The sequence below is a fragment of the Schistocerca serialis genome, chromosome 5 (genome assembly GCF_023864345.2).
Source record: "Schistocerca serialis cubense isolate TAMUIC-IGC-003099 chromosome 5, iqSchSeri2.2, whole genome shotgun sequence".
In the NCBI taxonomy this organism is placed as follows: Eukaryota; Metazoa; Arthropoda; class Insecta; order Orthoptera; family Acrididae; genus Schistocerca; species Schistocerca serialis.
Window position 1 is genome coordinate 496,354,254 of NC_064642.1, and position 25,089 is coordinate 496,379,342.

At 42.5% G+C, this 25,089-nt stretch overlaps 1 protein-coding gene across 1 annotated transcript in view; it reads left to right on the plus strand.

Annotated features, from left to right (window-relative positions):
• Window positions 1–25,089, plus strand: part of LOC126482030 (multiple PDZ domain protein) — a 1,476,438-nt gene that overhangs the window by 536,155 nt on the left and 915,194 nt on the right. The window lies entirely within an intron of this gene.

Here is a 25,089-nt window from a genome sequence, read left to right on the forward strand (position 1 = left end):
ATTTGTACACTACTGGCCATTAAAATCACACCAGGAAGGCTATCAAACAAAATTTTACCTTTGTGCGTTTACAGTGTAGTAGGAAAAATACTTGATTGGGTTGTAACATGCCGCTTCAATAATGTCTGTACACTGACGTGACGAAAGTCATGGGATAGCAATATGCACATATACTGATGGCGATAGTATCGCGTACGCAAGTACAAACGGGCAGTGCCACTGGCGGAGCTGCCATTTGAAATCAGATGATTCGTTCGAGAAGATTTACGACCCGATTATGGCAGCACGACGGGAATTAACTGACTTTCAACACGGAGCAGTTGATGGAGCTAGACGCATGGGATACTTTATTTCAGAAATCGTTTGGGAATTCAGTATTCTGAGATCCAGAGTGTCAAGAGTGTGCTGAGAATACCAAAGCCGGCCGCTGTGGCCAAGCGGTTCTAGGCGCTTCAGTCCGGAACCGCGCTACTGCTACGGTCGCAAGTTCGAATCCTGCCTCGGGCATGGATGTGTGTGATATCCTTAGGTTTGTTAGGTTTAAGTAGTTCTAAGTCTAGGGGGACTGATGACATCTGATGTTAAGTCCCATAGTGCTTAGAGCCATTTGAACCATTTCAGAATACCAAATTTCTGGCCTTACCTCTCACCACAGATAACGCAGTGGCCGACGGCATTCGCTTAAAGACCGAGAGCAGCGGCGTTTGCATATAGTTGTCAGTGCTAACAGACAAGCAACACTGCGTTAAATAACCGCAGAAAGCAATATGGAATGTGCGGCGATCTTATCCGTTAGGACAGCGCACCGACATTTGGCGTTAATGGACGGTGGCAACGGACGAGCCGTTGGGAACAGCACAGTATCGCTACAGCCTCTCCTGGACTCTAAAAGACTGGAAAAATATGGACTGGTCGATGAGTCCCAATTTCAGTTGTTAAGAGCTGATAGTGGGGTTCGATTGTGGCACAGACCCCACAAAACTATGGACCCAAGTCGGCAGCAAGGCGCGGTGCAAGCTGGTCGCGGCTTCAGAATGATATGAGCGTTGTTTACATGGAATGGACTGGTCCTCTGACTGCAAACGTTTATTTCGGCTACTTGGAGACCATCTGCAGCCACCATCTGCAGCCATTCATGGACTACATGTTCCCAGACAACGGTGGAATTTTTATGGAAAACAGTGTGCCATGTCACTGAGCCACAGTTCTTCGCGATTGATTTGAAGAACATTGTGGATAATTCGATCGAATAATTTGGCCACCCAGATCTGTCGACATGAACCGAATCTAACATTTACAGGACATAATCGGGAGGACAGTTAGTACACAAAATCGTGCACCGGCAACACTTCCGCAATTATTGACGGCTGTAGACACAGCATGGCTCAGTATTTTTTCAGGGGACTTCCGACGACTTGTTGAGTCCACGCCACGTCGAGTTGCTGCACTATGCAAGGCAAAAGAGGATCCGACACGATATTAGGAGGTATCCCATGAGTTTGGTCGCCTCAGTGTAGAATGATGTGCACACCAACCGGACTGTCGCCATTGTTATGGAAGTAGTGTAACTGACTGACATCTTCAGTTCACTAAAATATAAATTTTTAATTAGCTGTTTGTCTAGAAGTTCGCCTCGATGTGTTCTTTTCAGGACTATGAGGATCGTGGATACTTTCTACAAGAAGAAATATACTGTTTCCAGGTTTCTCGAGTTGTTTCTATATTGAGAGCAATAGTTCGGAAAGGTGTTAACAGATGGCGTTTTACCGCAGTACGCAGAAAGCCGTGAGTAAAGCAAGTACCGCCAACTCCATCCCGAACCGAAGCGGCCTCAACAGCGCTATCAACAGAACCATTAAATTCCCATGTACGAGGTAGTGAAAGGGACTATACGTGGTAGTGAAAGGGACTGAATGTGCATGTGATATCCTAATGCGTAAAGTAAACAATGAACTACAGTTTTTTTTATTGTTTCCTGGTTTCTACTGGAAATATAAAGCGAATGAAATGACAACTTTCGTCGAGTCCGTCACGGAAATCATGGCATATTGTTTTCCTCATAATACGGGTAAAACTTCCTTGCGCTTCTGTGATAGGTAATATACTCCCTAGAATTAACAGCATTATATATGGCGCCCACTCATTTTATTTTTGGGAGATATTTGGAACTGCAGACCATACTGAAACACACATACATATTTCTGTCTACTTGCTAACGTTGTTAATGATTCTGTTAGTTTTTCCGTATTGTAGCTCTCTTTACATTTACATAACATAATTACCGAAAAAATACAGGAAATGAATTATCTGTCTGGTGAGTGCCTCTTAAAACAACCTTACCGGATTTTTCATGCCTATACTTTTACTGCCACATTATGCAGTAGTGTCCACCTCTGCCTGGCGGTTATGTTTCCTCGAGAGAATACACACTCTGTTGTCAAAAATAAGTGTACACACTTCCAAGTGTACACACTTCACTGTGACAATGTGACAATGGAATACTGCGAGGGAATTTGTTGGCTGGCTTACATGCATTTCCCTTCAATATCTGAAGCAATTTCGATTCTAAAATATGTTTTTCACTGAAACGGAGAAGTGTTTTCATCCGTTTGAATAATGTTTACAGCTACTTCAGGAACACATTCTAAGTTGTCGTAGGTCGTGTAATTTTGAGTTCGGTTAATCTACGAACTCTTTCTCATTCAGATTTTTCGCTTGCTGAAAGTGTTACACGGTAAACGTCACATAACACGTAATTCTGCTTAACTTGTTTTACAGTTCTGCCAGCTAGATAATTCAGAGACTGTTCTTCCTCGTGTGAAACGTCAGCTACGTAGCTTATGTCTAAATTTGCGCTTACAGACATGGCTGCGTCGTTCTTGCTTTGTGACTCGTAACAAGTACGTCTGTGTACCAATGAGGAACTAAGCATTTTCTATCTGATAATTGCCATGGCGTCTGGGGCGAAAATACTGCAACAGCAGTAAACCACAGAACTGTCTTAAAACTGAAGGAATCTGGAAATGGATTACATACTAGAACCATTCCGAAAAGCATTTCCACGGCCTCTTGTGAAAGGCTGCGCAATGATAAACTTGAAAACTTTTTCGTTGAAATGTTAATTCTGATTGTTAATTGTTGTGGTTCTTGCGAGAACTCTCTTCCAAATTTTTAAATTTGTTTTTAACAGCTTTACACATTGCAATTTTTGTGATCATCCAGGTCATTAACTGAAACCACTGGAACATAATTTGTATAAAATATGCAGTTGACACTGCAGAACCTTGAAGTGCCTGGTGTTCCACCGCATACTTAACTGCTGCTCAAACAGTATAATTTAAAAGTCCTTAAGCAAGACCAACTTTCGTTTTATCGTAGCCGGCCGAAGTGGCCGTGCGGTTAAAGGCGCTGCAGTCTGGAACCGCAAGACCGCTACGGTCGCAGGTTCGAATCCTGCCTCGGGCATGGATGTTTGTGATGTCCTTAGGTTAGTTAGGTTTAAGTAGTTCTAAGTTCTAGGGGACTAATGACCTCAGCAGTTGAGTCCCATAGTGCTCAAAGCCATTTGAACCATTTTATCGTAATGTCCTGGTCTTGTTATATTTTCTGGTAGAATGGAAGCAACGTTCACTTTTTTCTCTGTCAGAATCATACAGCCTTACAAGAGGTTCAGAGCAGAGAATTATTAGCGGCAATCTATGATCTTCAGCGACTTGGTTGGGAAGCATAACGTGGCCGGAAATTGTTAAATGGTTCCTCAGATTCTTCAGAGTAAAAGCTGTATGAGGCATAAAATACAGTTCCTTAACACCATCCTTGTGATTCATATCAAATCCGCCAGGTGTAAAATGAAGTTAATAAATGAAAATAGAGATTAAAATGTGTTATGATATGGAAATTAAAGCTCTCACGTAACCGTATTACGAATAAAATAAACTTAAGAAAACAAGGATATTAAGTGTGGAGAAAGGATAGAAAAAGGAAGAAGAAAATGGTGTGATCGAGGATAGAGCTTACGATCCCAGCATTTGCTGTCCAGCACGATTCCAATTACGCTACATGTGTTTACACTTCTTAGGTATTTTGTAATGGAATATAACAAATCATTGTTAAATATCCACAACGAGAGAACTTTATTTATTACAAATGGTGTAGCAGACTCGTATTGAAATATATGTATTTTTCCTTTCAATTCAATACAGCCATATTTTGCACCTTTTCGCAATCCTTTCGCCTTGCTGAATTCGGAAGAACCTACTACCCTCTGCTCTTGAACAGTAATTTGCTGCACAATACTGCGGCATTCTTCACCACAGAAGGGTTGACACGTTTTGTTGATATAAATTTAGTATAAAATGGGTCTGTATGTTCTACAAACACCTATATACTAAGATAATGGCGAATTAAACCAATTCTACCACTTGCTCTCATATACTGCTTCGGTCCAAAAAGGCTGCTTGTAACAAGTAAACTTCAGCTGACGAATGGCAGTACTCAGTTGTCGGCAATTCACACATAAAAGGTTGTCGCCACTCCCTCACGTATGAACTACGTATTGCCTACAAACATTGCGCCGCAGCTTAATGCGGTTAGTTCCACCGTTGAAACATGAAAGGAGGTTAGCGCACAGAAAGAAGAGGTTGAAATCATGTATTCGATTGAACAACGTGTTGTTATGGTACTGGGATATCATAGGTTAGGGCACAGTCCTACGGTAACAAGGCGCCTAACACGATGCAATGTTGCAAAAGGACCCGATGCGAAAACCATTGTCGCGCTCTAACCCAAAATCCCCTGACAAGCAGCGTGGCTGATGATGTAGTGGCAAATGTTGGCCCCAGGCAAACTGTAATTACTCCTGAAAATGTCGCTCCGGTTTCTGGAACTAATCAGCAAAATCTAAAGAAATACGTCCGAAGAATTGAAGCAGAGGCAGGTTTGAAGCTTTCCAACACGGCGAAAATACTGAAATGGATCCTACACATGTTGTCATTCAAAATCCAGAGCCACCCCACCTGTCCATGCCTGTACGAACTGTGCGACATTGCATACCGGATTCTCACAATGATTGATAATGAAGGATTTGATGTTGGCTGCATCTGGTTCACAGATGAAGTACGTATCCATATCAATGGAATCATGAATAAACAAACACGGCGATTTTTGGGTTCTGAAAATCCCCACTTGCGTGAAGCGAAATCACTGTATTCTCCTAAAGATATTTGGACTGCGGTATGCAGCAGAGGCATTATCGGCCCTTTTTTCATGCGTGAAACGGTCGCTAGCGAAAGTTACGTTTCAGTTTTGTAACAATTTGTCGTCACACGGCTAGCGTTGGAGGATCGCCCAGGCATCGAGTGGTTTCTGCAAGAGGCCAGAGCACATCGCAACGAGCCGTTATTTAGCATTCTTGATGGATACTTCGGGAACAGAGTCATTGCGTTGGATTATTGCAAATTTATTGGTGCAAGGATGGATTGACCTCCGTATTCGTACTATCTGCCACCTTGTGACTGCTTTTTATTTCCGTTTATTGTTATTTCATCCACCCCCCCCCCCCCCTCCGTCCCATATCAGATGGAGCGTGGGGGCTGTCAGCGGTACGGCCAACCCGCTCTTCAGCCAATGGGCAATAAAATCAAGAAACAGATAGCGGAGATATATACATTAAATTTAACACTTTGTAAATGTAAAAAATAAAATGGAAGTTTGAGATACACGATGGATGACTTCTTCTCTGGTAGTTAAAAACACTAATAATAGAAGATAAAATTAAATAGAATGCGCGCACATTTAAAACATGCTGCCTAAACACTGATATGTAAAAGAAGCACTTTCGTGTCACAAGGAATTGGAAGGAACTGCCACAGCCTATAGCTAGTAGCGTGATAAATGTGGGGACGGAGTTCGTGATCTGGGAGGGGGAGATGGTTAAAGTTTCTTTGGGAGAGGATGTGGAGGGTCTGTAAGTGGAGGGTTGGTGGAATTTGTTGGTAAAGGCGCGGAAGCATATGAGTGTTGAGTGTTGGTAAATAGAGGGGAAAAGGTAGGATTGATGGGGTCGAGTTTCCGGCTGATGTAGATTGTTCGAAGGTGTTCAATATGAGCGAGAGGAGGCGGGTTGTGATGAGTGGTATTATGATTACTTGTTGTGGGGCACATTTAAAGAAACTGGACGCTGAGCGCCCGTAAGCCCCAAAACACACACACACACACACACACACACACACACACACACACACACACACACACCTGTCTATCGGTACAAATCCATCAGAAATGGGTCAAATGTCTCTGAGCACTATGAGACTTAACATCTGAGGTCATCAGTCCCCTAGAACTTAGAGCTACTAAAATCTAACCAACCTAAGGACATCCCACACATCCATGCCCGAGGCAGGATTCGAACCTATGACCGTAGCGGTCGCGCGGTTTCAGACTGAAGCGCCTAGAACAGCTCGGCCTCAGCGTACAACTCCACCACGCTGGACGAGCTTGAGTCGGCAATGTCTGTGGTATCGTTCAGACAATACAAGATGTGATAGCAAATTCCATAGTTCGTTTGCGCCACCTCAGTACTGCGAGGGGTGGGCATTTCGAAAAGATTGTGATATGATTGCAAAGATTGCTTGCAGAGGCTGAGTTTAATTACGCACACTGATACTGTATGACCTGCACAACGTACACCGCCATCTATTAGCAGCTTTTCGAACTATTTCGAAACTTTATTGTGTCTTCTGCATAAAATTCTTACAGCTTTCACTATGAACATACCTTTTGTTGCACTCGTCTATCGAGGTTGGTTTCCGAGATATTTAATTTTGAAATCAGGGACTCCTGGTCAACGCGAGGAAGAGACCAAAGACAATGTAATACTTGAAAGGCAAATAATTTACTGATTGTGGCAGATACTGAACAGAAATGTTTAAAAATTATATTTTCATAAATTGACGTTTAAATGTTATAAAATTTTGCGTAGATGTTCACGCAAATGACTTCAGAAATTTATTATAAATTTGTTTTTTTTAATTTAATCAAAATAATGTTACATATTTATTCAAAGAAACAGTAGTTCAAAAGCCATATAGAGATCGAGTTTTACGCAAACTTGCTGTTTAAGTTTATGAGAAGAGATCTTAGATGTCATACTATGCAGTAGGCTTGATTACATCACAGCACTCTCATCGAGTAATCGATTCTGGCCAGAAAGTCGTTTGTGTAAAACGGGCTTTAGGTAGCAGGCCTAGGTAGTACTATAGATGTGGGTAGCCAAGTAGGTAGTCAGCTGAAGCTCTGAAGGTAAAGCTGTATTTCGAAATGTACACTAGCGAATACAATATGCTGTTGAAAAGACAAGAGAAAAGTGCTGTTAAGTTTTCCAGTTGTTCTGATTTATTTTCATACTGGTCCTACCATTCACTTTCATAAACAGCTTGTAAATTGTACATTTTTGCATTTACGGAACTATAAATAATCTCGGAAGAAACTTCTGAACAGTGTGAGTTTCATGAATGGCGATGTTGGAACGAACAACATTGGACTTCAAAATACGTAATCGAATTTGACCAGAAAGTCGTTTGTGTAAAACGGGCTTTAGGTAGCAGGACTAGTCAGTGTAAATAAATTCTCGTTTGTAAAAGACAAGTGAAAGTTCTCCTTCTCGGCAAGATGAGCAGTACCGGTACGTACTCGCGTCGGTAATACCTGAATGTTTCTAGTGAGGGAGGGAGCGCGCCGCCTGACGCGAGCAGCCCGGCTGCTTGTCAGGTGGGAGCCCTCCGCGCTGACGGGCTGTCGTCCGCAGCCGGCCGCTCATTGTGCGCGCCGCACAAAAACCCTAATTGCCGGCCAGCTCCGCGCTGAAAGCGCGCCCGCCTCTGGCCAGCTGATAACCGGCCGCTCCGGAATTACTACGCATTTAAAACCGCTCAGCCAGTTTATGTAAATAGACGCAATCGCCGAAATGGAGCACCGCGCTTTCCAGATCCCACTAATTAGTGCGGCCTTGCTAATTCCACCGTTGTAGCGCACGCGGACGACCACTCGCGCCTTTGTCGGTGACGTAGGTGATGTGCAGGGCAGTAATGCCCAGAACTTAACGCGAGGGCCTGTAACACGTTGGAAAGAAGAGTGAAACAGAGGCCACCATTGCTATAATCTGCAAACTGCTCGTGTTACATTACGTTTACAAACGATACAACCGGCGTTGGACGAGAACAGAATTTGGGAAGTCGATTTTCGCTGTCGCGATAGAGTGTTGGGCCTGAAACGATTTTGCGTACCCTACCGACATCCGTTTTCCGAACGTCATTTATTTTGCTCCTATGGTGTCTGTAAACTACTGTTCCATTTTCGTCTATACGATGCAGTACGAAGGATCGTTGGACACAGACCCATAATTACCGTTCTGTATCGCTGACAGCAATCTGTTGTACAATTATGGAACATAAGAAAGACGTTAAGGTTGCTGACGTGTTTCTTGACTTCCAGAAGGCATTCGAGACAGTGCCGCTCAGTAATTCAGTGAACTCAATACGTTGCTGTAAACGGAACAAAATCGACAGAGGTACTGTAATTTCAGGAGCACCATAAAAATGTAATAGGACCGCTAGTTATTATAGCAAATTTAGGATTTTTCCGAGTCTACGCAACAAAGATCGAGGACTGATAGATCACGTCGAAGGAAACAATTTTTGTTTGAGGCAAAATGTTCACTAACGCTTCACAGCGACGCCAGGCGTTCTGTCGCATTCACTGGCCCTAGAACGACCAGGTTTCACCGAATTAGCAGGGTCTACTGACTTGGAGTGCAGTGTACTACCTACCCCAGTAAACTGATAATGATTTTCAACAAGAAAACCATAAGAGCGAGTGTATCTGTGCGGAGAAAGATATGTTAAAAGTGAATCAGGAACTTCAGTTTTGTTGGACCTACACCCTTTCACGCGGAGCAGGTAACCGGATGATAGGCGATACACGTGGCATACGAACGTTGCAGAGTCCCACTGATCACGTAAGCTCAAAATGGACGGTCGGGGGGTTCCGACAAAATCTCATCAAATCTCATGTAAAGGTGAGAGGGTGTGTAATGCAAATCTTGAGTCGGCTTTTTAATTCCGAGAATATACGCTCTAACAAAGAAAGAACGACGCACTTGAAGGAATTATCTGAATGGGACGGGAATTTGTAGGTATTATGTTCATGTACAGACAAACAAATGATTACAATTTCAGGAAAGTTGAATAATTTGTTCAAGGGAAAGAGCTTCACAAACTGGGCGTGTCAGTAACGCACTTGTCCACCTGTGGCCTTTACTCAAGCTGCTGTTAGGCTTGACATTGATTGATGTTGATTTGTTGGAGGCCCTCCTGGGGTACGTCGTGCCAAATTCTGTCCAATTGGCGCGTCAGACCGCCAAAATCCCGAGCTGGTTGGAGGACCTTGCCCATAATGCTCCAACAATTCTCAGTTGGTGAGAGATTGGGCGACCATGTTGGCCAAACAGTAGAAACTCTCGCCATGTGCGGGTGGGCGTTATCTTGATGAAATGTAAGCACAGGCTGGCTTACCATGAAGGGTAACGAAATGCGGCGTAGAATATCGTCACGTACCGCTGTGCTGTGAGGGTTCCACGGATGACAATCAAAGGTGTCCGTGCTATGAAATGAAAATGGCACCCCAGACCATCACTATCGATTATCAGGCAGTATGGTGGGTGACAGATTGGTATCCCACTGCTGTCTGGTGCGTCTCTAAACACGTCTTCACTGGTCATGGGGGCCTGGAATTTCTTTGACTGTCTTCAGTGATGACTCCCGCTTCGAACTGATCCCAGATAACCAGCGAAGAGATGTGTGCGGATGCTCCAGACATCGGTGGGATACTACCTGTCGATCAACAGGGAATGATGATTTTGGGTGCCATTTCATAGCAGGGCCTCCTTGGTTATCATCCGTGGCACCGTTACAGCACAGCGATACGACGAAGATATCCTACGGTCCGTTTTATTGCCCTTCACGGCCAGCCATTCTGGGCTTACATTTCAACAAGATAATGCCCGACCGCACACGGCGAGAGTTTGTACTGCTTGTGGTCGTGCTTGCCAAACTCTACAGGTGCTTTGGCCAGCAAGGTCGCCGGATCTCGCCCAAATGGAGAATGTTTGGAGCATTATGGAGGAGGAGGAGGAGCTTAGTGTTTAACGTCCCGTCGACAACGAGGTCATTAGAGACGGAGCGCAAGCTCGGGTGAGGGAAGGATGGGGAAGGAAATCGGCCGTGCCCTTTCAAAGGAACCATCCCGGCATTTGCCTGAAACGATTTAGGGAAATCACGGAAAACCTAAATCAGGATGGCCGGAGACGGGATTGAACCGTCGTCCTCCCGAATGCGAGTCCAGTGTGCTAACCACTGCGCCACCACGCTCGGTGAGCATTATAGGCAGTGCCCTCCAGTCAGCTCGCGATTTTGACGATAAGGCGCCAGTGGGACACAATTTGGCACGATACGCCTCAAAAAGACAACCAGCAACTCTATCAGTGCCAAGCTGAATAACCGTTCGCATAAGGGCCACAAGTGAACCAACGCGTCATTAACTTACTCAATTTACGAACCTCCTTCTCTTGAATAAATCATCAAATTTTTCTGAAATTGCAATGTTATGTTTGGTTGTTACATGCACGCCACATGTATCAATTTCCGTCTCATTGGGGTAAGTTTTTCATTGTGCGTAATTTTTTTCTCGTAGAATACAAGTTACTATAATGAACAATATTAAAATACCCACCAATCTTAATGGCCCCTCTGATCTAAACTTAATGCTTTACACACGTGCATGCCTGAGATCCCTTTATTTGAAACAAGAGCCGAACAAATGTTAGATTTCATTCGGGGAGTTTTGTGCCGCGCCGTTCGAAATCACTGCGTGTCAGTCTTTGCATCAGTCCTGATTTTCTGCAACGCACATAAAGTGAATGTTACTGTGTTCCACATGATTTTGTATCAAACCTTCTACAACAAGAATGTCAGGCAGGACGCCCACAAATCGAAGCACACGTGCGAGCAAGAAGTTAATAGTTTGCGCTAAGCTGGAGTTCATCGGCAAGAATTCTCTTAATGATCATGTCAATAGAAAGATTTGAAAAGCTACGTAATCATACGGTTCAAAGGACGGCACAAACAATGTTGTGTTTCATGTGCAAAATAAGTAAAGTTTCAGTAACATTTAATGTATGCAATGTACTAATGAAAGGTCAGTTTCCTAGGGATCCGTCAAAGCAGTTAATACTATATTCGTGGAGCCTTATTGAATACACTTTGTAAATAAAACACGACACTAGTACAAGCTTCAGGGAAATGCCCAGCCAACATGGTGTGGGCCAAAGGACGATTGTGTGTATAGTGCATGACAACCGTTACTATCCCAATCAGCTGCACCGAGTGAAGGGATTATCAGCAGCGGATTTACCTCTACGTGAAGGAATTCATCGATGATTTTTGCACCAGCCCATCACAAATGTGGGATATATGTCATTAGTCCCCTTTACTGATGAAACAACATTTACCAGAACTGGCATCATCAGTCTACATAATCGTCATCTGTGGGCTACGGACAATCCTCGGGGAATGGTTTAGGTGTCTCATCAGCATCTGTTCTGCAGCAATGTGTGGGCAGGGATTCTTGGCTACCACATGTTTGGACCGGTTATTATTTCACAACGCTCCAATCAAATGTATCTAGACTTGCTGCGGAATACTCTGCGTGTGTTGCTTGAGAATGTGCGTTACTGAGTAGCGGAGCACCACCACCACTTCCGCATTACAGTTCGCTGACACCTTAACATCTTAACGTTGGTTAGGACGCCGAGGCTCTGTGGCATGGCCTGCTAGACCATCGAACCTAAACCCGCTGGACTTTTACCTTTGATGGCATCTGAATAGCGTTGTGTACGCTGAGGCAGTTCCTGGTGTGCAGGCCCTTCAACACCGTGTTCACAATGCCTGTGACACAATTCGGAGAGAAGCCGGAGCGTGTGAGAGTGAGGGGCAATCCATTATGAGACGTGTGGACGGGTGTCCTGCATCCCATGGAGGCCACTTTGAACATCTGTTATGACGGGGATGCAATGCAACTCTATGTTGTGTTCCAGGAAAATTTATTGTCGTTGCACACACACCGTCCATTTCCGGACCCAGGTTCATAGGACGTTTTTTCCTCCATTTCCCGTTCCTGGAGTTTGTCGATCTTACTCATGTTCGCCCTGTATATTCGCTAGTGAATTTCGTCATATGTAATCCATCACAATTCAAGAAGAAGAATGAGGTAAATAAGTGTAACACTAGATGGGAAAAATGACCTTTATTACCAATTATTAAAGCTGTGTCAGCTCAGAAAGGAGTTAAATATACAGCAACAAAATTCTTTGATTATTTGCGCAACAACATAAAATGCCTGACAGATAGCATAGCAAATTTTAAATCTAACCTGAAATTATCTCTCCTAGATAGCTCATTCTATTCCATGGACAAGTTTCTGTTTAGAAACTGGGAGCCTGCATATATAAAATAATGTTTTTAAATGTATTTACATGAGTAGGAGTAGAAAAGTAATATGTTGATCACTGTTAATGCTAATGGCGTTTACTTATCCTGAAAACTGGCTCGTTCTACATCATTACGATAAAAGACTTGTTCCAAAGTATACAATTTTTTTCCCTTTCGACTCAAACGAAAACAACTGCTTCGACTAACTACTCCTATCTGAGTGAGACGAAACGGCTGTCTGTGAATATGGAAACATGATTAATTAAACACCATTATCGTAATTTGTCGTCCACTCCATATAGGATCCCGACCTACACTCCATTCGTTATTGTCTTGAGTCATACGAATCTATATTGTACCGACATATTTCACAATGCAATGAATCGGGCTGTCGTTTCTTAGCCCTTGAAAACCAGCCAGAAAACTTTATTTCTCCATTAGTCGTTCATTCTCATTACTACATGTTCTGTACATCTCCAATTTGTTGTCATTTACAGTCAAAATTTCACACCCCGCTCGGCCTTATTTCCTGATCTTTTTTTTCCCATGCAAAGATGCATGTTCCAGTTGTACCTAATAATAAATAACATAATGATCCCTTTTTATTTATTTATGTAATTAACTTTTTTACGTACTCGTTTTTCTGATAAATGAGCCTAACACTAGCCTCTGTTTTTCATGTAGCTAATGCCTCGTCTTGTGCCTTCAGAGTTTATCGTCATTCCTGCACCTGTTTATTAGGTCAATGATATGACACCTACCAGCTCACGGCAAAGGAAGTAAATGAGGAAGGCTTCGTGTATTCTGACTGACGACAGGCTTTCGACAGGCTTTGCTCTTTGACGAATGTTAGAAACGTACTATAAACAAACTAACACCTTTTTAAATTTATCTTTATCCGTGTTATATGGATGTTGTTTGAGGTCTGCGGCTGTATTATAATATTATGTGGAATAATTTTATACTGCTGCAGCCACTTTTTACTAATATTTTATTAGCACAATGCATTTCGACAGCATGCTGCCATCATCAGGTGCATTATACAGTTGCTTATACATCAGCTTATAGGTTATATACATTAGCTACGTGTGCCAGTGGGGTTAAGAATGGAAAAATAAACCTGTGTGGAAGGATAAATCTGTTACAGTGTGTACATTATGTGAGTAGCATGATTAGGTAATATGTATTAATACGTTTACTTACATTTTTGTTGACGATTTCTTTTTCTGGCGCACAGAGCACAGTAACAGGTAAATCACAACTCAGCATTTTCAGCGTCTGTTTACAACTTTCCAAAGAGTTTTAAAATCTAAGATACAATTGAAGATACAATTTCAAAGACTGTTTACAACTTTCAAGAGAGTTATAAAATCTTAGCTAAACTACTTACAGTTTCAAAGACAGTAATATATACCTGTAGTGAAGATGAAAACTTTTGTCTATATATATATATATATATATATATATATATATATATATATATATATATATATATTGGTAATATGGAGAATGTTACAAGGGTACTTAGTGAAAACTATTCTGTCAATGAAATAAACATTTAATATAGGAGAAGTTTTTGAAGAAGTTAACATTATTACTTTCAAGATTATCATTTAATAATACATCTCCATGTGCCGTGCCATGGATGAAGATTTCCAGTTCTTCATATAAGTCCATTTGGTGCTACCGAAATGCATTGTGCTAATAAAATATTAGTAAAAAGCGACTGCAGCAGTATAAAATTATTCCGCAAAAACCAACACCTCACTTATTAAATTGTTTAATCATATTTATTCGTCTGTAGCAAATTTTAAGGAAGGTAAAATGTGTGTGATGGTTCTCATTTGTGACAAGCGAAGAGCAAAAACAATGATGGTTTTGTTTTTGAGTGTAAATTACAGGATTCGAAGTTACTTTTAAAACATTTGTATCGGTCGCGCCGTTTATCTTCTCGGCAGCCATATAAAACAGATGTGGAGCTGTTTTGTGGCTAAACTCATTACGTGAGATTAGATTAAACTGTGGTCAGTGTTCGGGTTTTTAATCATCTAGCTCGATAATTACGCCTCTGCCGACAAAGCCGAGTGATTCGTGGATGTGACAACTCATTGCTGCTCGAGCTGCGTGCGTGTTGTAGCGCTCACAGCGACCAAATTTGAGATTGATTAACTTCGTTGATGTACACTAATCAGCTACTGACTTGGAAACCTGTCGTTCATTTTTTACGCGATTACGACGCCCGTGGCCCATCTTGGGGTGGCATTTGGGAGAGGGGGGAAGAGTCAGGGTAAGGAGTGTGGGCATAAGTGGTTGACTGGAGACCGCTCGACAGCCGTTTCCAACTTTCGGTTCTTATAAACGAGCACAAGGCGCACCTATTTCTTTCGGCATCAGACTATCGTTTTTCTAGTTTTTTATATGGCTATGGGAATACCAACATACAGTAGCTCAAAGAAAATTTTAGTTCACCACAATAAAAAGGAAAATTTTTGTGTCATGACGAAACCATTATAAATATAATAGACATTGCTCGCAAGTTTTGCTTCCAGAATGGAAATTTTTGACACCCACTGAAAAAATTTCTTCGCCGGGCTTGTCCGTCATTTGACATTTTTTTCTCGCAGAACTCAAGGTCACTCATAGACAGAAATTTATCGTCCTTTTGACGTTGCCACATTTGAGTCTTAAATCTCATGTAGGGACCTTGAGCCAGTTATGGACCGACTGTGCACAATTATCTTCGTGCGATTCTCGAGACAGACTAAAACATGAAAACGATGATGAAGAGTTCGCATTCAAGCTGGTAATCATTTGATGGAACAAGACAGCTAAGAAAACCATGAAAAAATATAAAAGTAATAGATTTAAAATGCAGGCAATTTCGAGACCATATACAAGAGTGCAGTAGAGACGAAGTAACATTTATTCATTTTTCAGTTACATGCGAAGCAAATCACATGTTTTTTCAGCCCACGTCTAATTCTATAATGTACGCAGTTCAGTTAACAATAATTTGGACAAATCACTTTCAATCACAACGAATTTTAACAAATCATTCATATCATTTACGTAATTACGACGCGTTCACTTTCTTATTATATGCGTGACATTAAAATTTTGGAAAAACATTGTTCCACAGTAATTGCCGCAATTCTTCTGTTTAATTTCTGTAACTATTTCTGAAGCCAGTTCAAAAAAATGTTCTGCAGGAAGAAGTTAAAATCAGTTTATGTTGTAAATTTCTAGACTGTCAATCCCTAGGTTCGCGGTTCAGTCATCATTCGGTCGTAGGATTTTTTGTGCCATGTGTCACAACTGTTCCCCATGGCAGTGAATCTTTTATGTGAAAATTTCGATGGTCGCCACAGTTCGGAGCCACGTTAAACAGTAGCCTTTCTGTAACTGGCTGCGTAAGTAAATTTTAATCTAGGAGGAAGGAAAGGGTATACCACTCCTATAGGACCAGATCTAGTGGTGATTAGAAGGGCGTACTACTAGGATAATTATTCTTGTAGACAATATGCCTTGTGGAAAACAATTGCCATCCCCCTTTTTTTAGCCAATGATGGAAGCATATTTACCGAATAATAATTGATTAGGAAGCACGAGAGAGTCCCAGTGAAAGGTACTCATCGGAGGAAGTTTCACTCGCTAAAAGAGAGACGCTGTACATCACAGTGAGGACAGCAGCTGAAATTTCAAAAACGTACGTTGAGGCAAGTGTCTGCCAATACGTTACTGCTCCCGATAGTCTCACCAAAAAAATCAGAGAAAGTAAAGCTAATACGGAGGTTTGCCGAGACTATCTCAGCTAAGTGTGATTTACAGTACATGTAAACGATCTAGGGCACGAAGTCGGTAGCCTTAGGAGTCTGTTCACAAGCGATACAGTTGTCTGTAAGGCGGTAGCAACACCAGATGACGGAAGGGAACTGCAGGTCGAATCGCGGAGGATTGATAATAGATGCAGGGACTGGCAGTTGAACCTAAATGTAAATAGATGTACAATATTGCGCATAAAAAGCCGAAGAAATCCACTTCTGTTAGATTACACTGTTGACGATAAACGATGGAAACATAACAACCTTAAGATATCTTGTAGTAACCTTCAAGAACAACCGAAAGTAGAATGAACACACAATACTAAAGCCTTCCTCTCAATGGACGGAACGTAGATGATGCGCTGGTGACGCCACAGCATGGCATTCTACGTTCCACTTCATTGCGAAGCGCGAAACGAAAAACCTAGCTTGTTAAATGTTTTTCCTTACGGAGAGGGACGTGGCCAGTGAAATGCGGCGTCGGTTTTACGTCACACGTAGAACTTACGAGACGCCATATTTTATGGAGTTATACTCCATATTTGGTGTGTTTTTATTTCATTATAGAGAACATGGTACGAGTATATGCTGTTTCAAAGCATCGGCCCATTGTTTTAGGTACAATTTGTTATAAAATGTCAGGAAACTGCATATTTTTAGTTAAAAACTTCCCATATGTGACGCCTTTAGTGTCACAATTTTGTGTGCAACGAAAGTATACCGTTTCAGTGCTACAATGATGATCTATCAAAAGCTTCTCGTTTATGATACACTGTGTCATTGTAAAGTACTATACAATGGAACTTGCAGAGACAGTCATTACACAGTGTATAGTATACAACTGAGACACTGACGCTACGACGAAACTGTAGTGTAGTTGATAGCGTCATAAACTACTAAGCGATAGGTAGCAGATTTGCGTCTTGCTGCTTTCACAACCTTTTTTTTTTTCACCTCTTGTATTCTAAAAGATGCTGTTCTTCCTTATTACTTTAACAGAAGTGTTATCTGCAATAGTCGATGTTAATTATTATAAATAATATATTTGTTGCAATTGTTGTTGCATAGGCCAACGATTGAGATGTTTCTGCTGTGGACAGAAATCTTTGTGTGACTGCCACTATGTGTCAGGAAGTAAACGTAAGTTACACGCTGGAAGTATTTACCATAAGAAAAGAATTTCGATCTTGAAACCTATGTGTTGAAGTACGGTACTTCGGAGTGATGGTAGTCAATACAACAACGAGAATATCGATATTATGGGCGCAAACTGACACTAGACATATGCTTTAGCTATATTCAATTTAAAACCGAAAGTCAGATTGAGATTCGGTTGAGTTAACAAATAACTTCTGGTAGTATGTATCTCAGTTCGTTATGTTGCATTATGCGGTGTCCCTCTAACGGTAGCAAAAGCAGGTAGTAGACTGAGCTTCATTTGTAGAATCATAAGGAAATGTAATTTGTCCAGGAAAACAGTGACTTCCAAAACGCTTGTAAGAAAGATAGCTCATCAATCTGGGAACTTTATCAGGTTGGATCAGTAGGAGAGGTGGAGAAGATCCAACGAAGAGCGGCGCGTTTGTCACTAGGGCGCATAGTCGGCGCGAGAGCGTTACGGAGTGTATGTTCTGGGAAGAGTCGGGCCACGTATAACTTCCTCCCACACACGCGAAATAACCACAACGGGAAAATCCGTCAGATTAGAGCTAATACGAGGCCTTACCGACGTTATTCTTCGCAGGCGTTATTCACGAATGGAACAGGGAATGGGGAAAAGATATTGGTGCCAGAAGTATCCTTCACCACACACCGTGAGGTGAGGATACTTGTGTGTGCAGCAGCCATATTATATGGCGATATGTAGCCGTAGTAGTGTTGCCATTAACATTGCTGCCATACACGGTAATATCGTGGTATGTCAGTATTACACAGAAAATAATACTTACAAAGTCAGTAGTCTGAAGAAATTCAAGAAATTCAACAGCTGATGGAGTGGATAGCGATCACATACCCTCTGTCTAATGTAGACCACAAAGGCTCGATAATATTTAGATGTGGTGGATGTGGTGACCAGGGGACTTTCGTCCGCGCTGTAACGTAGCGGATGATGTTTTTCGCGCATCCTCCGTATTCGGTATAAATTTTGGATATGGTGCTCTTGAAACACCAAACACTTCGCTTACCTCGGGTTACTGAAGCACGAACAGTTTGCCCACGTTCGAATTCACTTCGGTCCTACATGACGCAATCACAACTACACAAAGCGCTGTTCTGACCTCGACTGGCACTTAAAACGTATTGACGACTTTGGACAGGTGCCGTTAGTGGTCACATACAACAGCACACTTTTTTGAAGCTTCGTAACGTGCGTTCCCGTGTTCATGGTCAACTACATGCCATCTGTCACTTTCTAAATTACGGTCTTTGTATACGTTACAGTGAAAACACGTTTTTAGTTAGAACGCGTTCTTACGAATTAAAACTTAATTATACTGAACACCTTTGTTGCAATTAGAATTTACTGCTAGTCAAAAATGAATGTCAGTTAAAGCTGGTTTTAGCTAGATGAAGAGCGTTTTGACAAAATGACTCAGTTAAAACTGTTTCGTCCCAGATCAGGATTCATTTAGCTTACACTTGACGCGTTAGAGCGATTCTGATTGTTCGAGCGGCGTCGCGTGACTTGGGCGAGGCTGATCTGTGGACACGCCACCTGCTTGTGCACACGCACTCAGTGTCCCGCTAAACTTCTGTAGACCGACTCATACGCATTTCTCACGGCAGATCTAAATCAGGAAGCATGATGGAAAGATGAAGTATTAAAAATAATGTTACAGACTGATCAACATGAAAAGAAAGAAAATCATTACAGTGCGATGACAAATGAACGTACGATAAATTAGCGGATGAAATTGAAGAAGCAATTATCTGAAAAAAGGGACACGGGAATAGTACACAAGAGTAAATCGATTCAAGGTTATTAATATTTGTGGGACTCGGAAGTTATTAACAAAAAAGAGCCTGTGGAGTACGGCTGCTTGCTGAAAAGTGATTTTTCCGAATTCTTTGTTCTGTTCTCAAAATCAGTTACGTTTCGTGCGTATTACTCTATCGACTTTGCTGCTGGAGGTAGAGGGCTCCGAACTGTAGCGTGTGTAACGTAACTATGTTGGTGCGTGAGAAACAGTTTCTAACCGCCCTACATGGAGCACCCTCGTCTTCCACGTGACAGTGTCAGACCACACACACGAGCGCTGTGACATCTGCGACAATCTGGCGCCGTGGGTTCACTGTAATCGATCATACTCCATACAGCCCCGAGTTGTCCCCATCCGTTTTTTATCCCTGTCCAAAACTTAAAGAAGATCTTCGGGGACTTCAGTTTAATAGTGATGAAGGGGTGCAAGCAAAGGGAGGTTGTGGTTTCGTCAACAAAATCAAACATTTTATAGCGACGATATCAGCAAACTGATCTCTCGTTGGGAGAAATTTGTGTGTCGCCAGGGTGACTATGTTGAGAAAAAGAAATATGTAGACACGAAGAATAATGATGTATAACGTTTGTTTTATTTAAAAAAAAATCTAAGAGTTTTCACATAAAAATTCGAAGGCATTATTTTTTGGCACGCCCTCGTACATGTAAACGAAATTTTCGATATTACTATAAAGTTCAAAGGTAAAACTAGTTTTATATAAAAGTCAAACATGTGTAGCAGTAAATTCTAGCTGTAGCTAGTAAATTCTAGTTGTAACAAAGGTATTCAGTATAAATTAGTAAACCCAGAAAAGCGCGTTACTAGTAAAAACAGGCGTATTTTATGACGAAATAAATCTCGGGTGAACAGCCTGGTGTGAGTGTGCATAGGACACAATATTTCGGGAATCGACCACGTTGCCATCAGGTGCGCTGATGTACTGACCACCGGTGTATGTATATACGTGGAGCCGGCCCACCGCCGGTCAGTACATAAGCGCACCTGATGATGGCAACGTGGTCGATTGCCGAAATATTGTGTCCTATGCACACTCACACCAGGCTGTGTATGTCCTATGCACAATCACACCAGGCTGTGTATGTCCTATGCACACTCACACCAGGCTGTGTATCGGATTTATGAAATTCGTAGTTACCTTGCCGGCTGCGGTGGCCGTGCGGTTCTAGGCGCTTCAGTCCGGAACACCGCGACTGCTACGGTCGCAGGTTCGAATTCTGCCTCGGGCATGGATGTGTGTGATGTCCTTAGGTTAGTCAGGTTTAAGTAGTTCTAAGTCTAGGGGACTGATGACCTCGGATGTTAAGTCCCATAGTGCTCAGAGCCATTTTTTGTTATTTCAAATTGTCTAAAGTACTCCTTAAGTCCTTGAATCTAAGTGTTGAATACGTCTGGTACCAAGAGGGTTGTCGACGAGAAGTGCACTTTCTAGAGGTACATCAAACCTCTGCATAAATCACCACTAGCCAAAAACTGGACGGCGATCGCCAAGCTGGGCACTTAAAAACAACACATCCACAAATCCTGATTCTTCGTTTTTCTTGCAAACTTTATTTTCATGGAATAGAAATGCAGGAAAGCCGTGTTCACTTCCACGAACTCGCTTTCTTACATGTCGCAGCCGTACCATGGTCCGTGTTAACATTTATGGCCCGGAAATGTATTGCTGCGAACATTGCCTGGCAACAGTAGCCAGCAATGTTGGCGAACACGTAACAAAAATCAAATGGCTCCGAGCACTATGGGACTTAACTTCTGAGGTCATCAGTTCCCTAGAACTTAGAACTACTTAAACCTATCTAACCTAAGGACATCACACACATCCATGCCCGAGGCAGGATTCGAACCTGCGACCGTAGCGGTCGCGCGGTTCCAGACTGTAGCGCCTAGAACCGCTCGACCACACCGGCCGGCGAACACGTAACAGCTATTCGTGTGGGCATCAATGTTGCCGAAAATATGTAATTTCCATAGACCGTGTGGTCAGCGCGACAGAATGTCAATTCTAAGGGCCCGGGTTCGATTCCCGGCTGGGTCGGAGATTTTCTCCGTTCAGGGACTGGGTGTTGTGTTGTCCTAATGATCATTATTTCATTCCCATCGACGCGCAAGTCGCCGAAGTGGCGTCAAATTGAAAGACCTTCACCCGGCGAACGGTCTACCCGACGGGAGGCCCTAGTCAAAATTGGCTCTGAGCACTATGGGACTTAACATCTGTGGTCATCAGTCCCCTAGAACTTAGAACTACTTAAACCTAACTAACCTAAGGACATCACACACATCCATGCCCGAGGCAGGATTCGAACCTGCGACCGTAGCGGTCGCGCGGCTCCAGACTGTAGCGCCTAGAACCGCTCGGCCACTCCGGCCGGCAGGCCCTAGTCACACGACATTTTTTTCCATAGGCCGTGTAAAGACACCGTTAGACAAGTTTCGCTGCTCACAACCGAAATGGCATAAATAAATACAATTGAAAGCGGTTGGCCCGCATCTCGTGGTCGTGCGGTAGCGTTCTCGCTTCCCACGCCCGGGTTCCCGGGTTCGATTCCCGGCGGGGTCAGGGATTTTCTCTGCCTCGTGATGGCTGGGTGTTGTGTGCTGTCCTTAGGTTAGTTAGGTTTAAGTAGTTCTAAGTCCTAGGGGACTTATGACCACAGCAGTTGAGTCCCATAGTGCTCAGAGCCATTTGAACCATTTGAAAGCGGTTGGTTGCTGCATCTACTTGTTAACGACTTTATTTGCAACAGCTACAGAGTTTTCTTTTGGTGATCTATAAAACAAAGGTACGTGGTAATGAAAGAGGACGGGTGTTGCAGTGAGAGTATTGTGCTTGTGGCGGGCGGGAGAGAAAAGCCAGACAGTGGCGGGATGTGGGCGGCGTCGGACGGTCTGGCCCGCGCTGCTGGGCGCGTTTATTTCCATCGCGCGCCCCATCTGACTCACTGGCCAGCAGCAGCGGGCAGCGGACGGCGGTCACTTTTTATGCAGCGCGCTGGCCGCCGGTCCACAGGGCGCAGATACGGAGGCCGCATCCGGGGCCGCCGCGCTCGCCAAGATAACCGCCGGCCAAGGCCGGCTGGCCGCTCCGGAAAGCCTTTGCCTCCGTACCTGGGACGCGGCTGCCAGGGAACCGCCAGATTTACGTCTCCTGCACTGTACGCGAGCGAGTGTTGTCACAAAATGTGCCTGTGCGACCAAGATCACAGCGCCATACCGAGCAGAACCAACACCGACTCGAAGGAAGGCCTCGGCGCTTGTTCGTGACGTCACGTCAGCTAGGCACGGCGAGCGCCAGGTCTGTTGCAGGCATACTCATAATGGTGGTGTCTCCCTCTCTGACACAGGAAAATGTGAAACTATTGGCGGTAGTTGATCAACACACATTGTTCTGAGAGATTTCTGCAATCAGTTAATTGTGCAATTCATTACACTTCTTAACAAATAGTGTAGTCCTGAACTTAAATTTCCACCTGTTTTAAGGATTGACAAACAAAAACAACTTCATGGTCCAGCAGCAACAGAATTCGTGCTTCTTTACCTTATTTGTAAATCTGAGGAAGTTACGCTTATACTGGGTTGCTTTTACAAGAAACTGTGAACATATTGGCGCTCTTCTTTAGTTATCTTGGTTGACTACGGGGTGAGGAGCACTGAATGTTAATGAAATATCTTGCGATTGTACACGTTGGGGGAGGGGGTGGGGGACAGAAGAAGAGGCAAAAGAGAGATACTTGTTTTATCAAATAAAATTTTTTATCTTATAAAGTTTCTCCTTTCAGTTGCAAGAGGGGAATATTTATCTTTTCTAATGTGCATCTTTAAAAAAGTTTAAGCTCAGCAGTATTTTCGATGTATGAAGCTATTTTCTTTCATGTTTAGAATTCCTTTCGTTGAAAACGACTGTAATCTAATGACTCGCAACAGTTGGACATTTACACATGTAAATTAGTTCACATTTCCAGTGACGATGTCAAACGAAAATAAATAAATAAATAAAAGAAACGAGTTCATTGTAAGGGGGTTGGGGTAAGTTTCGATAACAAAATGGATCAAGTCAATATAGTTACTTGAATGTAAAATTTCCGAAGCTTGCAATGGGGCAAAGCATCTTCTCATATTGATCTACGTTTGTTTCTACAGGATTCAGTAATACAGAATTATGATCTTCATTTGTAGCTTTAAGATAGCAAGAAAATCTTTCATCTAAATGAAACTGCAGAATCCAAAACAATACCAAACATTTTGTCGAAAAATAAGAGATTTGTGGTGATAAGCACGCCCAGGCGTTTCTGCCTGCAACAGACCTGGCGTTCGCCGTGCCTGGCTGACGTGACGTCACCAACAAGCGCCGAGGCCTTCCTCTGAGTCGGTGTTGGCAGAACTCGCAGCCCCACGCCTCTACGACATCCATTTCGTCAGACCCCATAGCGACGGTGAGAAGAATCACTTCAGCGGGACTTGCGTAATACGTAAAGTGTTATACAGTGCCGGAAACAGTCCCGGTGCTTACTCGAAAATGTTTTCTAACACGAGCAAATGCTGATAGTGAAGATGTTCTGACGTGGTGCTCACTGTTGCCTCCTGCTCATAGTCCTCATATTTAGAACCACGTTCTTACTGCCAGATTTTATTTGTATAGTATTCACTCTTATTTTTGAACTTTAACTTACTTTATTTTCAGCCAATACATATACACATAAGGACCTGACTGGTAGGCTTTGTTGCAAAAACTAATTCTTTTCCTAGATTTGGATTTTAAGGGGGGTATGACGTCAAACGGGCTGACTTGGAGCAGGAGGGGCACCACAGGACATTTTAATATCTACTGTCTATACTTTTGCAAATAAATTCATAACACTTTGTCAACATGACCAGGAAGGATTCAGGATTCACACTCATAGCAATGGAAGTTAAAAAACACAAGAAAATAATTTTTTTTTACGTGTGAAATTTCATAATTTTTTCACTTACTATTGGCTGCATTTGTTGCTATAGGTACACTTTTCTTCATAAGTAAGAGAGATTCTTCGATGAATTTTGCACAGCATACAAACCATACTTACAGGTGTATGGAACTCTAGAATTTATTTAATTTAAGAAATAAATGATTGAGCTGTTACATTTTAGACTTCATGTTTAGAAAAATTCAAATTATATAGTTAATTATCTCAATTTTTACCACGGTTTTTAATAGATTAGAAATTCTAGAGTCTCATAGACTTTTAAGTATTGTTTGTACGCTGTGCAAAATTCATCTAAGAATCTCTCTTACTTATGAAGAAAACTGTACCTATAGCAACAAATGCAGCCAATAGTAAGTGAATAAATGATGAAATTTCACACGTAAAAAAATCATTTTGTTATAGTTTTGGACTTCCACTGCTAATAGTGTGAATCCTGAATCCTTCCTGGTCTTGCTGATAAAGTTTTATGAATTTATTTGTAAAAGTATAGACAGTAGGTATTAAAATGTCCTGCGGGTCCTCTCCTGCTCCAACTCGGCCCGTTTGACGCCCTACCCTCCTTAAGACGAGAACTTTCACAAGTACAATGAAAAGTGGCCTTGTAAGTCTGAGAAAGATCTCCGGCCAAAGCGCTTATATTAACTCTGAATTTGGTGGTAGCAAATGATAGGGCAGTCAACGAAAAATTTCTCTTGGAGGTTTTGGATTAATTCTCTTGACAACTGTGTCTTCGGTGAACACATGTTGCGTAAAACGTTAGTTTACT